Source organism: Hakea prostrata, chromosome 2, assembly GCF_041222555.1.
Source record: "Hakea prostrata isolate BN-2017 chromosome 2, UWA_Hpros_2, whole genome shotgun sequence".
In the NCBI taxonomy this organism is placed as follows: domain Eukaryota; kingdom Viridiplantae; phylum Streptophyta; class Magnoliopsida; order Proteales; family Proteaceae; genus Hakea; species Hakea prostrata.
In genome coordinates this window covers 13,819,816-13,831,864 of record NC_142601.1, presented here as the reverse complement: position 1 = coordinate 13,831,864, position 12,049 = coordinate 13,819,816, and the positions used below count along the sequence as shown (strand labels likewise).

General features: G+C 42.7%; 1 pseudogene; it reads right to left on the bottom strand.

The window, feature by feature from the left end:
* Positions 1–449: 449 nt before the first annotated feature.
* On the bottom strand, positions 450–9,676 carry LOC149023849 (pentatricopeptide repeat-containing protein At1g08070, chloroplastic-like; annotated as a pseudogene).
* Between the last annotated feature and the right edge of the window lie 2,373 nt (positions 9,677–12,049).

The window sequence follows — 12,049 nt, the reverse complement described above, 5'->3', positions numbered from 1 at the left end:
TGTTTTTTGTTTTTTTTGGGGGGGGGGGGCGGTGTTTAGATTTTGAATTTTTTTAATTTATTAAAGAGTTTGATTTTGATGTGTATAGTGCTTTTTCTCTTTACACTTAACACAAACGACCTTTTAGCAACTCACCCCTTGCCCCCCCCCCCCCCCCCACACCCACCCAAAAAAAAAAAAAACCTCTAGCAGAAAAATATAAATCCCTCCAATCAGCTCTATTCAACTCCATAAGTGAGATGGCTTAAAATACAAATGTCTTTTCTCAGCACTCTCCTATAGTTATTTAGGCCTGTCCCTAGCTGCTTGGGATCATTTAATCTGATTCTTATACCTAAGCATTCCAAGACACCCCTTAACATTACTATATAACGAATGCCACCTCAAATGAGTCTCTAAAAGTGTCTCATTGCAGAATGTAAGGTACTAAATTGCAAAATACCAATTGCTCACCAATAATCCAAGCACGAACACTTTCCACTCTTAAAATGATGAAACCTTCGGGTATCTATCTCCCGTTCATAGATTTCAGAGGTGAGCTTCATGTAAAAGTGACAGTCGCTACACATCCGTAGATTCTTGACTATATGAATTGTAGCTCCTTTTGTAGTCTCACACAGACCAAATGCAACAGCCAACTTCTCACTGTGATGCGAAATGGCGAATTCCTTCTCCCCTTCATCTATATCGAACAACACGAACTGTTTCTCAGGTGCATATCCAACTAACTCAAACTTCTTGCTCATTTCACACAACATGTTGTTTACCTCTTCTAACCTAGGATGTGATTTATCTCCCACGAGGAACACATGAACCATGCCCCCTAACTCAATCGAACTGAAACCAGGTTCTTTTCCTCACACCACCATCACTCATCATCTTCCTGACTGCAGCTGCATCATTCGATCGTCCAGCTGAATCATATATGTTCGATAAAAGCACATAAGCGCTACTATCCTTGGGGGAGAGCTCAACTAAGCGATGAGCTGCAAATTCACCAATCTCAACATTCCCATGTGTCTTACAGGCACCAAGTAGTGACTTCCATATTACAGCATCAGGCTTTATGAGCATCTTGCTGCATATAAATGTCTTCGCCTCTTCAAGCTTCCCAGCACGGCTTAGAAGATCCACAATGCATCCGTAATGTTGGATTTTCGGTGTCATTTTATATACATCTTCCATGGCGGCAAAGAAGCTAAGGCCTTCATCCCTTGCCCTGAGTGACTGCAAGCATTGAGGATAGATGCAAGTGTCACCTCATCAAATGCTAAATTTTCTGCTTGCATCTGAGAAAATAATTTGATTGCATCCTTTCCCCTGCCATGGATAGCCAGGCCAGTAATCATACCATTCCACAACTCAATGGTTCTTTCTTCAGCCATAGTGAAAACCTGCAAAGCAAGTCCTACACACCCACATTTTGAGTACATATCTACAAATGCGGAGCCAAGAGTCGTATTCACTTTAATCTTACGTCTAATTGCATAAGAGTGAAGCCATTTTCCAAGGCCAAGAGCTCCCAAACGTCCAACAGCAGCTGTAAGAGTGATGATGGTAACTGTTGGAATTTATTAATATGATTAATAAATTAAATGCCCAAGGGCAATATTGGAAACTCACTATTAGGGCGGTTACAAAATAGGGTTATATATTTTGGTAACCACCACATTAGTGAGTAAGTGTGTGAATCATTCGCACGAGATTTATCTCTGAGAAACGGCGGCTCCATCCTCTCTCTCTCTCTCTCTCTCTCTCTCCCTAGAATCGCAGGCCAAGGAAGCTTTTTTCCTTTCCTAGCTTTCGATCTTCATTCCATTAATCCACGGCATTTGGGTTGTGGATATCATTCCCTTTCCTAGTGATTGTGGATTCTCCCCGATAAAGCTTTGGTGGTGGAACGAGAACGTGGTTCTAGACTTCCACTGCGAATACTTCATAAAAGGGAAAGCGAATCCAGGTAAGGAATCTTTCCCCCTTCAATTAATTGAATTGAACTAATTGGAGTATTACCAACATTGGCATCAGAGCCATAGGTTCCCACGTTTTTTGTTCCTCCCCATTGTTTAATTTTATTGTATGGATCCAATGGGAGGATCAAGGGTTTAATACGAAACCCATGGGAGAATTGATAGGGTTTATGAAAACCCTTATTTTGGTTCGGATCCGAGTGGGAGATCCTTGTGAATTTTCCTAATGAAGATTTGCATGAATTGATAATCCATGATGATAATTTTTTGTTTAAAATTTATTGTTGGATTTTTTTTCATGTGTTTTTGGATGATTTTTTGAGTGAAAAAAATACGTGTTTTACCGTTTTTTGGAAAAATTTCGTTCATGAAAAATCCAGAAAAAAACGCCGTTTTCTGGTCACGCCGGGGTTCCGCGGGGCGGTCACCGTCTGGTCACGAGAATGCCAGACGGAATTTCCGTCTGGGCAGACGGTCATCCGTCTGGGCATAAAAGGTAGACAGAATTCCGTCTGGGCAGACGGCAGTCCGTCGGGAGATGGATTTTTTTTTTTTGGATATTGGTCTGTCCAGTTCAGAATGTGTTTCTAACTTACTGGACACCAATGGCCCGACAATCTGTGTGGTTTTTGGGCATTGAGGGCCTAATGGGGCCTAGTGGGAGCTAATGAGGTAGAAGTGTTCTGTGTGAACCACCTCATAGCTTTAACATGATTGCATGTTTTATTTTAATAAAACTATTTTTTATATATGGGTCTATCAATCATGTTTTTTGCACAGAATGAAGCTAGTGTATAAGTCTATGTGGGTTTGCATGAGAATTTGATTGAATTTTTGTTAGCATTTCTTTTGGTTTAAGTGCTTTTCCCATAGGTGGACTATGCTAGTGTGATTTGTTGTTGCATGAGTTGTGTTTTATGCTAGATTTATTGAACTCATTCTTGTATGTAATATCTCTAGAATAAATGGCTGCCACAAAGAGCATAGTCGCTGACCTCACTAAAGGAGATAAGCTGAATGAGAGGAATTATGACCTCTGGCACCGGAAGGTGCAATATCTCCTAGAAAAGCAGGATATGCTGGAGACCATAAACCAGACCATGAACCCACCTGAGGAAGGTACCACTGCACAGCATCGCAGGGACCTTGATACATACAATGCTTGGAAGAGGAAAGACCGGGTAGCCAGGATTACAATCCTGAGCTCCATGAGGGATGACCTGATGCTTCGTTACGAGAAGCATAGGACTGCAAAGTCTTTGTAGGAGGCTGTGAAGTTCCAGTATGGAGGGACTTCCACCACAAGAGGCCGCCAGCTCGGACTCACCTTTGACGGTTATAAGATGCGCCAGGGTCACACCATGAGGCAGCATATAACCATCATGTCTACCATGATTAGTGAGTTGAGCGCATGTGGGCGCCAGAAGACTGATGAGGAGCAAGTCTCCGCAGTCATCAGGTCATTGCCAAAGACTTGGGAGCATATGAAGATCTTCTTGACTCATGCTGATGAGGTCAAGACTTTCGATCAAGCAGCCAAGCACCTTGAGCTTGATGAGGATCGGATGTTGGCCGATGCCCCTCGAACTGATGTATTTGCTGCTGAAGATAGCACTAGTAAGGGTGCAGCTTCAAGCGCAAGAGAGAGAAAGCTCAACCTCAACAGTCCAAGCAAAGTAACCATGGTGGGAACAAATACAAGAGTGGCCCCAAGCGTTCAAGGGGGACTAGTGCTGGCAAGAAGAAATCAGCTTTGATTTGCTTCAAGTGCCGAAAGCCTGGTCATTTTGCTCATGATTGCACTGAGCAAGAGGTATGTACTAGTGTGTTATACCTCATCTTGTTATGTAACAAGTTCTACTATGCTTGCCGAACTAAATTCTTTGTGGATTGTTGATTCAGACGCGACAGAACACATAACAAGGGAACGCTCGAGCTTTGTGGAATACCATCGTATTCCAAGAGGAAGCAAAAGAATAACGATGGGGAACAGCTCAAGCGTGGAGGTTCACGGAATAGGCACATGCAAATTAGTTTTGCAAGGTGGCCAGACGCTGTTACTCCATGATGTGTTGTATGCTCCAGACATTCGGCGAAATCTTGTTTCTGTTATTTATCTTTTAAGACATGGTTTTAGAGTTGTATTTGAAAACAATTCTTTGGTTTTGTATCTGGGTGATACAGTTTATGGTTATGGTTTTCTTAATAATGGTTTCATTATATTGGATACAGTTGATTATTCATTTAATTCTAGTAGTGCTTTTGTTTGCCAAAATACTGTGTGTATTGATTCTAATTTGTGGCATGCTAGACTAGGACATATTGGCTTAGATAGGATGAACAAGTTGGCAAGAGAAGGTCTCTTTGGCCAAGGTTCACTATCTGATTTGCCAACCTGTGAGTCATGTCTAGTAAGAAAAGCAACTAGAAAACCATTTAAAAAGGCTTTGAGAGCCTCTCTTCCTTTAGAACTTATCCATTCAGATGTGTGTGGACCCATGAATGTGCATACTAGAAAAGGACAGGCTTATTTCATCACATTCATAGATGACTATACACGGTATGGTCACATTTATCTAATTTCTCATAAGTCAAAAGCTCTGGAATGTTTTAAGAAATTCATGAGCTTAGTTGAGAATCAGTTAGATAAAAAGATTAAAACTCTTAGAACGGATAGAGGTAGAGAGTATCTCTCCGATATGTTCAAAGGGTTATGTGATGAAAAGGGGATATCTAGACAACTTACTATTCCGGGGACTCCACACAAGAAATGGGGTTGCTTGAGAGGAGGAATAGAACCTTGCTAGACATGGTGAGATCCATGATGGCGCAGGCAAATCTACCCATCTCTTATTGGGGAGATGCTTTGCTGACTGCGGCCTATATCCTCAACAGAGTTCCAACCAAATCGGTTCCTTCCACACCATATGAGTCGTGGACCGGAAGGAAGCCAGATTTGAGTTACTTGCGTGCATGGGGATGTGCAGCATATGTTCACTCTACTTCTCACCAATATGGAAAGCTTGGACCCAGAGGAAGAAAGTGTATCTTTGTGAGATATTCTGAACCCTCAACGGGCCATGTCTTCATTGGACTAGATGAGAATGAGAGGAGAATGGAACTTGAGTCTAGGGATGCAACATTCTTGGAGAATGATTTTCCATCTCTTTCAGGAGTTAACAAAGAATCATCAGAATTCTTTGAGATACAAGATAGTGGTCTTGTCACTCCAGGGATTCAGATCCTGGATAATGAACCTGGGGTTCATCCAAAAGATCCTAGTGGGAGTGGGAGTGCAGATGTGATAGCTACCTTAGACGGTGAGCGATTTGACATGCACTTGCGCCGTAGTGGGTGCGGGCTAGTTCCTCGTAGACATTTCGACATAGAGGATGAAGCCTACATGGTAACTCCTGAAGAGATCGACTTTGAGATGACTTCAGTCGATGAGCATGAACCAAAGAGCGTGCAGGAAGCTCTTGTGGGGTCAAGCTCAAATGAATGGTTGAAAGCAATAAAGGAAGAGTTGGAGTCGATGAAAATTAATCATGTCTGGGACTTGGTTGACTTGCCGCCAGGACGAAAGGCAATTGGGAACAAGTGGGTTCTCAAGATCAAAAGAAAGGCGGATGGATCTATTGAGAGATTCAAGGCTCGTTTAGTGGCTAAGGGCTACACCCAACGAGAGGGCGTTGATTATGAGGAAACTTTTTCCCCAGTGGTTAGGTTTGCCTCAATTCGCCTCATACTAGCCATTGTTGCTCAGTTGGACTTGGAGCTTTATCAGATGGATGTAAAAACTGCTTTTCTCAATGGAGAACTTGAGGAAGAGATCTATATGGATCAACCTCAAGGTTTTGAAGCAAATGGACTTGAGCACAAAGTGTGCAAGCTTAAGAAGTCCATATATGGCTTAAAGCAAGCATCTAGACATTGGAATGTGCGCTTCCACCAAGCTATGATGGAAAATGGCTTTTCCATGCTTGAGGAAGACCACTGTGTTTACACCAAGAGATCTGATAATAATTACGTCATTCTGACACTGTACGTAGATGACATACTTATGGCTAGCAATAGCAAGGAGCTATTGGAAACCATTAAGAAATGGTTGTCCTCCGTATTTGATATGAAGGACATGGGTGAAGCAAGCTATGTGCTTGGTGTCAAGATTGTCAGAAATAGGCAAAAGAGATTACTGGGTTTATCTCAAGAGACCTATATTGACAATGTCTTGACGAGATACCAGATGCACAACCGCAAACCAATTGATACTCCAAAGGAGAAGGGTTTGCATTTGAGCCTTGATATGGGTCCTAAGACTCCAGAGGAGAAAACCAAGATGGAAAGAGTTCCATATTCCAGTGCAGTGGGTAGCCATATGTACGTTATGATGTGTACTAGGCCGGATATTTGTTATGTAGTGGGTTTGGTTAGTCGGTACCAATCAAACCCAGGCATAGAGCACTGGAAAGCAGTCAAGAGGATATTGAGATATCTCAGAGGAACGAGTAACTACATGTTGTGTTACCAAGGATCAGATTTGCGGTTAGTTGGCTATAGTGATGCCGACTGGGCTGGAGACATCGATGAGCGCAAATCAACCTCTGGATATGCTTTCTTGCTGAATGGCGGGGCCATTTCGTGGTGTAGCAAGAAGCAGGCTTGTATATCCCTCTCGACCATGGAAGCAAAGTATGTGGCATGCTCAGCTGCGGTTCAAGAGGTTGTTTGGTTGAGGAGATTCCTTCAACATACTGGGATTGTGATGACATCCAAAGAGGCTGCCCTTGTCTACTGTGATAGTACGGCAGCTCTTAGCTATGTCAAGGACCCCAAGTATCATGGGAAGACCAAACATATACAGTTAAGATATCACTTTGTTAGAGACATTACATCAAGGAAGAAAGTTGTACTTAAGCACATATCTACTAGTCAGATGGTAGCTGACCCTCTTACCAAACCTATAGCCAAGGATGTTTTTATTTCTCATGTAAAATCCTTGGGCTTGCGTAGATTGTGACTTATTTTTGTACTGAGACTTTCTTATTAATGAGTAATATGAGTTCATTCCAGCATTTATTTTTATTCACTTTCTGTGTGATTGTGTTTCTTCTAGCATAAAACAAGATATGTCAATAGGCAAGAGAATGGCTCACTCACACGAGCATTCGCCTCTGGCGCCTTGGAGGCGAGCAGAGATGAGACGGATTGTGAATGACTTTGTGTAGGTCAATTCATAATCATGATGTCGCCTTGATTTGGAATCAAGATGAGTTTCTCTATTGTGAAGAGAATCGACATGAATATTCCCACTATTCATGTTGCCTATAAGAGCCAGTGCGAGTACTTTATGTGGCGCTAGGGTGGCGACAATAAAGAAACTCGGGTTAGGCGCAAGAGGTTGCGACTAGACTAAGACCTGTATGGTGTTGAGATGGACATACGTTCTATTGTATATAGAATGCTCCACCATAGCACATATATCATACTATGTGTGCTTAGCGATCATTGGAAATAAGAGGATGGATCCCTGCTCCTCTCATTGTGTGAGTTCTGGACCTTATGGTCCATTAGTGTTCTTAGTGACTTTCGACAACATCATGAAACGAAGGGTTGATGTGGCTACTTTGGGGTGTTACCTATGGTCATGATTGATTCGACCTAAAGGGGCACTACTGGGAAAGGAGTCAATCCTAAGTGTAGTGATGGTCTGGGGCAAAAGGAAAGGTTTGATTCAACTGCACCCTAAAAAGTGTTTGCTGACGCCAACAATATGTGTTACAGTAGTGAACATTTTAAGGACAAGAAGGTGATCTTTCAGAGGGATCGAGATACCTTTAGTCTGGTGAGTTTGAATAAACCTAGGACACTGTGTTATACTAATGCTTATTTGATTTGTTTCTATGAGTGATGTGCCATTCTGGCCTTCTGGGAAGGTTTCTAGTTTGGGGCTCACGTGTGCAGGTATATCACCGGTCGCACAACCCATTTTGCCAATATGACTTGTGGATATTAGTGTTTGGGACACAGGTGGTCTATGTATCTGGGATACATAGTGAAGAGATCAATATATATGCATATCTGGGATATACATGTGTGTCTGGGACACAAGAGGTCTATGTATCTGGGATACATAACAGAGAGATTGAATATGTATATCTAGGATATACATGTGTCTGGGACACAAGAGGTCTATGTATCTGGGATACATAGCAGAGAGATTAAATGTGTATATCTGGGATATACAAGTGTGTCTGGGACACATTGAAAGATTAACACTTGCCCTTGTGCAAGTGGGAGCTGTTGGAATTTATTAATATGATTAATAAATTAAATGCCCAAGGGCAATATTGGAAACTCACTATTAGGGCGGTTACAAAATAGGGTTATATATTTTGGTAACCACCGCATTAGTGAGTAAGTGTGTGAATCATTCGCATGAGATTTATCTCTGAGAAACGGCGGCTCCATCTCTCTCTCTCTCTCTCTCTCTCTCTCTCTCTCTCTCTCTCTCTCTCTCTCTCCTAGAATCGCAGGCCAAGGAAGCTTTTTTCCTTTCCTCGCTTTTGATCTTCATTCCATTAATCCACGGCATTTGGGTTGTGGATATCATTCCCTCTCCTAGTGATTGTGGATTCTCCCCGGTAAAGCTTTGGTGGTGGAATGAGAACGTGGATCTAGACTTCCGCTGCGAGTACTTCATAAAAGGGAAAGCGAATCCAGGTAAGGAATCTTTCCCCCGTCAATTAATTGAATTGAACTATTTTTGAAGTATTACCAATAGTAACACAATCAGGTTCAACGTTCTCCAATTGCATTGTTCGAAAAACATCCATGGCCTCTTCGAACCGGTTGTTTCTGACCAACCCTACCAACAATGGATTCCAAGATGCAACATTGTCTTGTGAAGTATTTGTTTTGAGCACTTGAAAAGCATGATCCAACCAGCCACACCTGCAATACATATCCACAAGAGCTGATGATAATATATCATCAACCTCAATTCCTGTGTGGAGAATTAAGGAATGAACGCATCTACCCCTTAGTGCACAACCCAATTCAGCAATTGCTGGAAGAACGCTCAAAAAGCACACCTTGTTTGGCATCACTAAAGTCTCCTCCACTAAAAGTTTCTGAAACACCTCAAACGCCTCCTCAGGTAAACCATTTCAGGTGAAGGAAGAAATCAGAGAGTTCCAAGAGGCAATATCCCGTGCAGGCATTTTATCAAACACCTCGCGTGCAGCTTCCAGATTACCTTGCTTTCCATACCCAGTGATCAGAACATTCCACGACACCACATTTCTCATCTTCATTGAATCGAACAGCTCTTTAGCAACTTCCATCTTTCCGAGCTTTGCATACCCATCAACCAATGTGGTCGAAGAAACCACATCTCGGCGAGGGGCTCCATCAAACAACTTACGTGCATCATCCAAATAACCATTTGCAGCATAGAGACGGATAAGTGAATTGAGATAGTAAATATTCGGCGAAGGGTCAGATTTAAGAATGTAGGAATGGAGCTGCTTAGCTTCTTCGACACTCAATTTCTTTGATCGAGCTTGGAGAAGAAACGATATTGCCTGGGATCGATCCACAACAACTAAAGGTGATGATTTCGCGAGGTTTCTTGTGCGTGCATTTGGCACATGAAGAGAAGATGTGCGTGCGTTGAGGACATAATTGGATAGGGCAAGCACCATGAGCTATGATGCCGGAGAAAGGTCGAGACCCTTGTTTTTTGCGATTTTCCCTTTCTAATTTTTCAGTAAAAGTTTTGCGCGATTTCATTTTTATGGGGTAGCAAACGTGAATGCGGCTCATTCCGACTAAGACTTGTGGTTGGAAACGACAATTAATAAATTCAACTGACAATTTAACGCTAGTGAATCAGATGTGAAGTGCCTTAGCTTGGTGAATATGGAATACTAGGAATGCTGCAATTTTTAGAGGGATTGATGCCTCCATAATCCATAAAATGATTACTTTCTCTTATCTATGTGCAAATATACAATCTCACATTATGGATCTTCAAGGGGCTCATGGGATCCTCATCCAAGGCCTAGTCATATCGTTTCTAAAGAATTTACTCTCTTTCAAATTTTCGCTAATGGATCATGGGATAGTTCTTCACTTAAAAGGAGGTAGAGGGTACATCATGTGGGACTATAATGGTGGTTCTGTAGCGGCTCAAAGCAGATGTGGTCATAGTGCTTCAGCAACTTTACTTGAACTTGAAGCAATTAGAGATGACATTATTCTGGGTTCCTCTTTAGGAGCGGTTGATTTGCATATTCATTTAGACTGTTTACCTATTGTTAGTGCTCTCCAGGGTCTTCGCTCATCTTTAGATTGGATGTGTCTCAGTTTAGTAGTAGATATTTTGAAGCGTTGTTCTTTCTTTCCTAAAGATTTTTTTAGTTACATTCCTAGTGATACAAAAGATTCCTACCCGATCGGGTCTGACCCGGATGGGGCTCCACAAGCTTGTTAGCTAGGACAGATGCCGATCATCCATGACCAAAAGCGTAACATACGGCACATATATAGCAATCACCCTTGATATAGAAGGTCAACTCAGTAGCTGATTGAATGGGACGAACAACAAGGAAGCATGATCCTAGGAGAAACAACAGCCCGTGTCGGGCTAACTTACCAAATACATAAAAGGTAACACTTACAATATAAAAGCATAGACATACCCCTCCGATAAGCATCTAATACACTCTGAGTATAATCTTGTGTAGCTTTTGCACGAGACCTCACTCTATTCGTCATCTGACTTTGCCATCGGAGGCGGCTACCCGGCATATAAGCCGGCCCGCATCTAACCTTTCTTGCAGGGCTCATTGTCCCGGATACGAGAGGAGGCTCAGTCGGATCCAAAAGTATAATTGATACGCATCAGTTTGGTGCCGTCTGTGGGAACAACAAAATCTTCAAGTCATGCCAAGACGAGGAGGAAATAATGGACGTTCCCGAATAGAAAATGTAGGCGGGAATCAGATTCCCGAAGATTAAACACATCAAGACGATGGAGTCCACTCAACCCGAGTGGAACAGGATCCTCCCGAGGGGAACCTGGTCATTGAAAATCCAAACGGGCAAGACACATCCCGAGGCCCTCAGGGGTATGCTACGGTAGCAGATATGGACGAGCTCTGCAAGGGAATGATCGAGATGCAAGGGGTGTTGCGGGGCTTGGTCCATCAAGTTGGAGTTGAGCAAGAACCAAGGCGTAACATTCAGACGGGAAGGCTACTGAGAGCCTTCCAAAATGCAAGAAGATCCCAACCAAGAGGGAGGATCCCGAAAGGAAGACCTAACGAAGATCAGAGGTCCAGACATGCTGGTCCCGACCATCGTCAAAGAACGTCGAACGGGACTAGAATTAGCACCCTAAAACGTATTTCAATACCTTCCAAAACAAGATCCTTACCTCAGAGAAGCCGTCAGGAAGAAATGGAGCACCAAAGAGAAAGTCATCCTCAACCAACCCGATCGAGGGTCTCGGTTACTCGAACTCAATCCAGAAAAGAAAATAGCGCTGAATCAAGCGGGAATGGAGTTAAGCAAAATAGCCTTCGGAAGAGGATGGCAAAGGTCGAGCTCAAATTGGAGGATCGGGATCACGATGAGGATTTGGATGTGATTGATCGAGAACCATTCTCAGATGAGATCATGAATTTACCTCTTCCTCATAATTTCATTATGCCTACCTTTACTCCATTCGAAGGAAAAACGAACCCGAAGGAGCATATCAATTATTTCAAGTCAATAATGGCTGTTCTAGGTTGGGAAGATGAGCTACTCTGCAGAACGTTCCTAGCCTCGTTGAAGGGCCCGACCATTAAATGGTTTAGTGGTCTTCAACCCGGATCCATCCATAACTTCATGGAACTTGCCAGAAAATTCATAGCCCGGTTTAGAAGTGCGATCGGAAGCAAGAAGACGTTTGATAGCTTATTCGCTATAAGGCAATGGCGGAATGAATCCATTTGGGATTTTCTGAAACATTTTGATGAAGTAACCATTGAGATCGAGGATCTTGATGATCAGGTGGCGTAAAACGCACT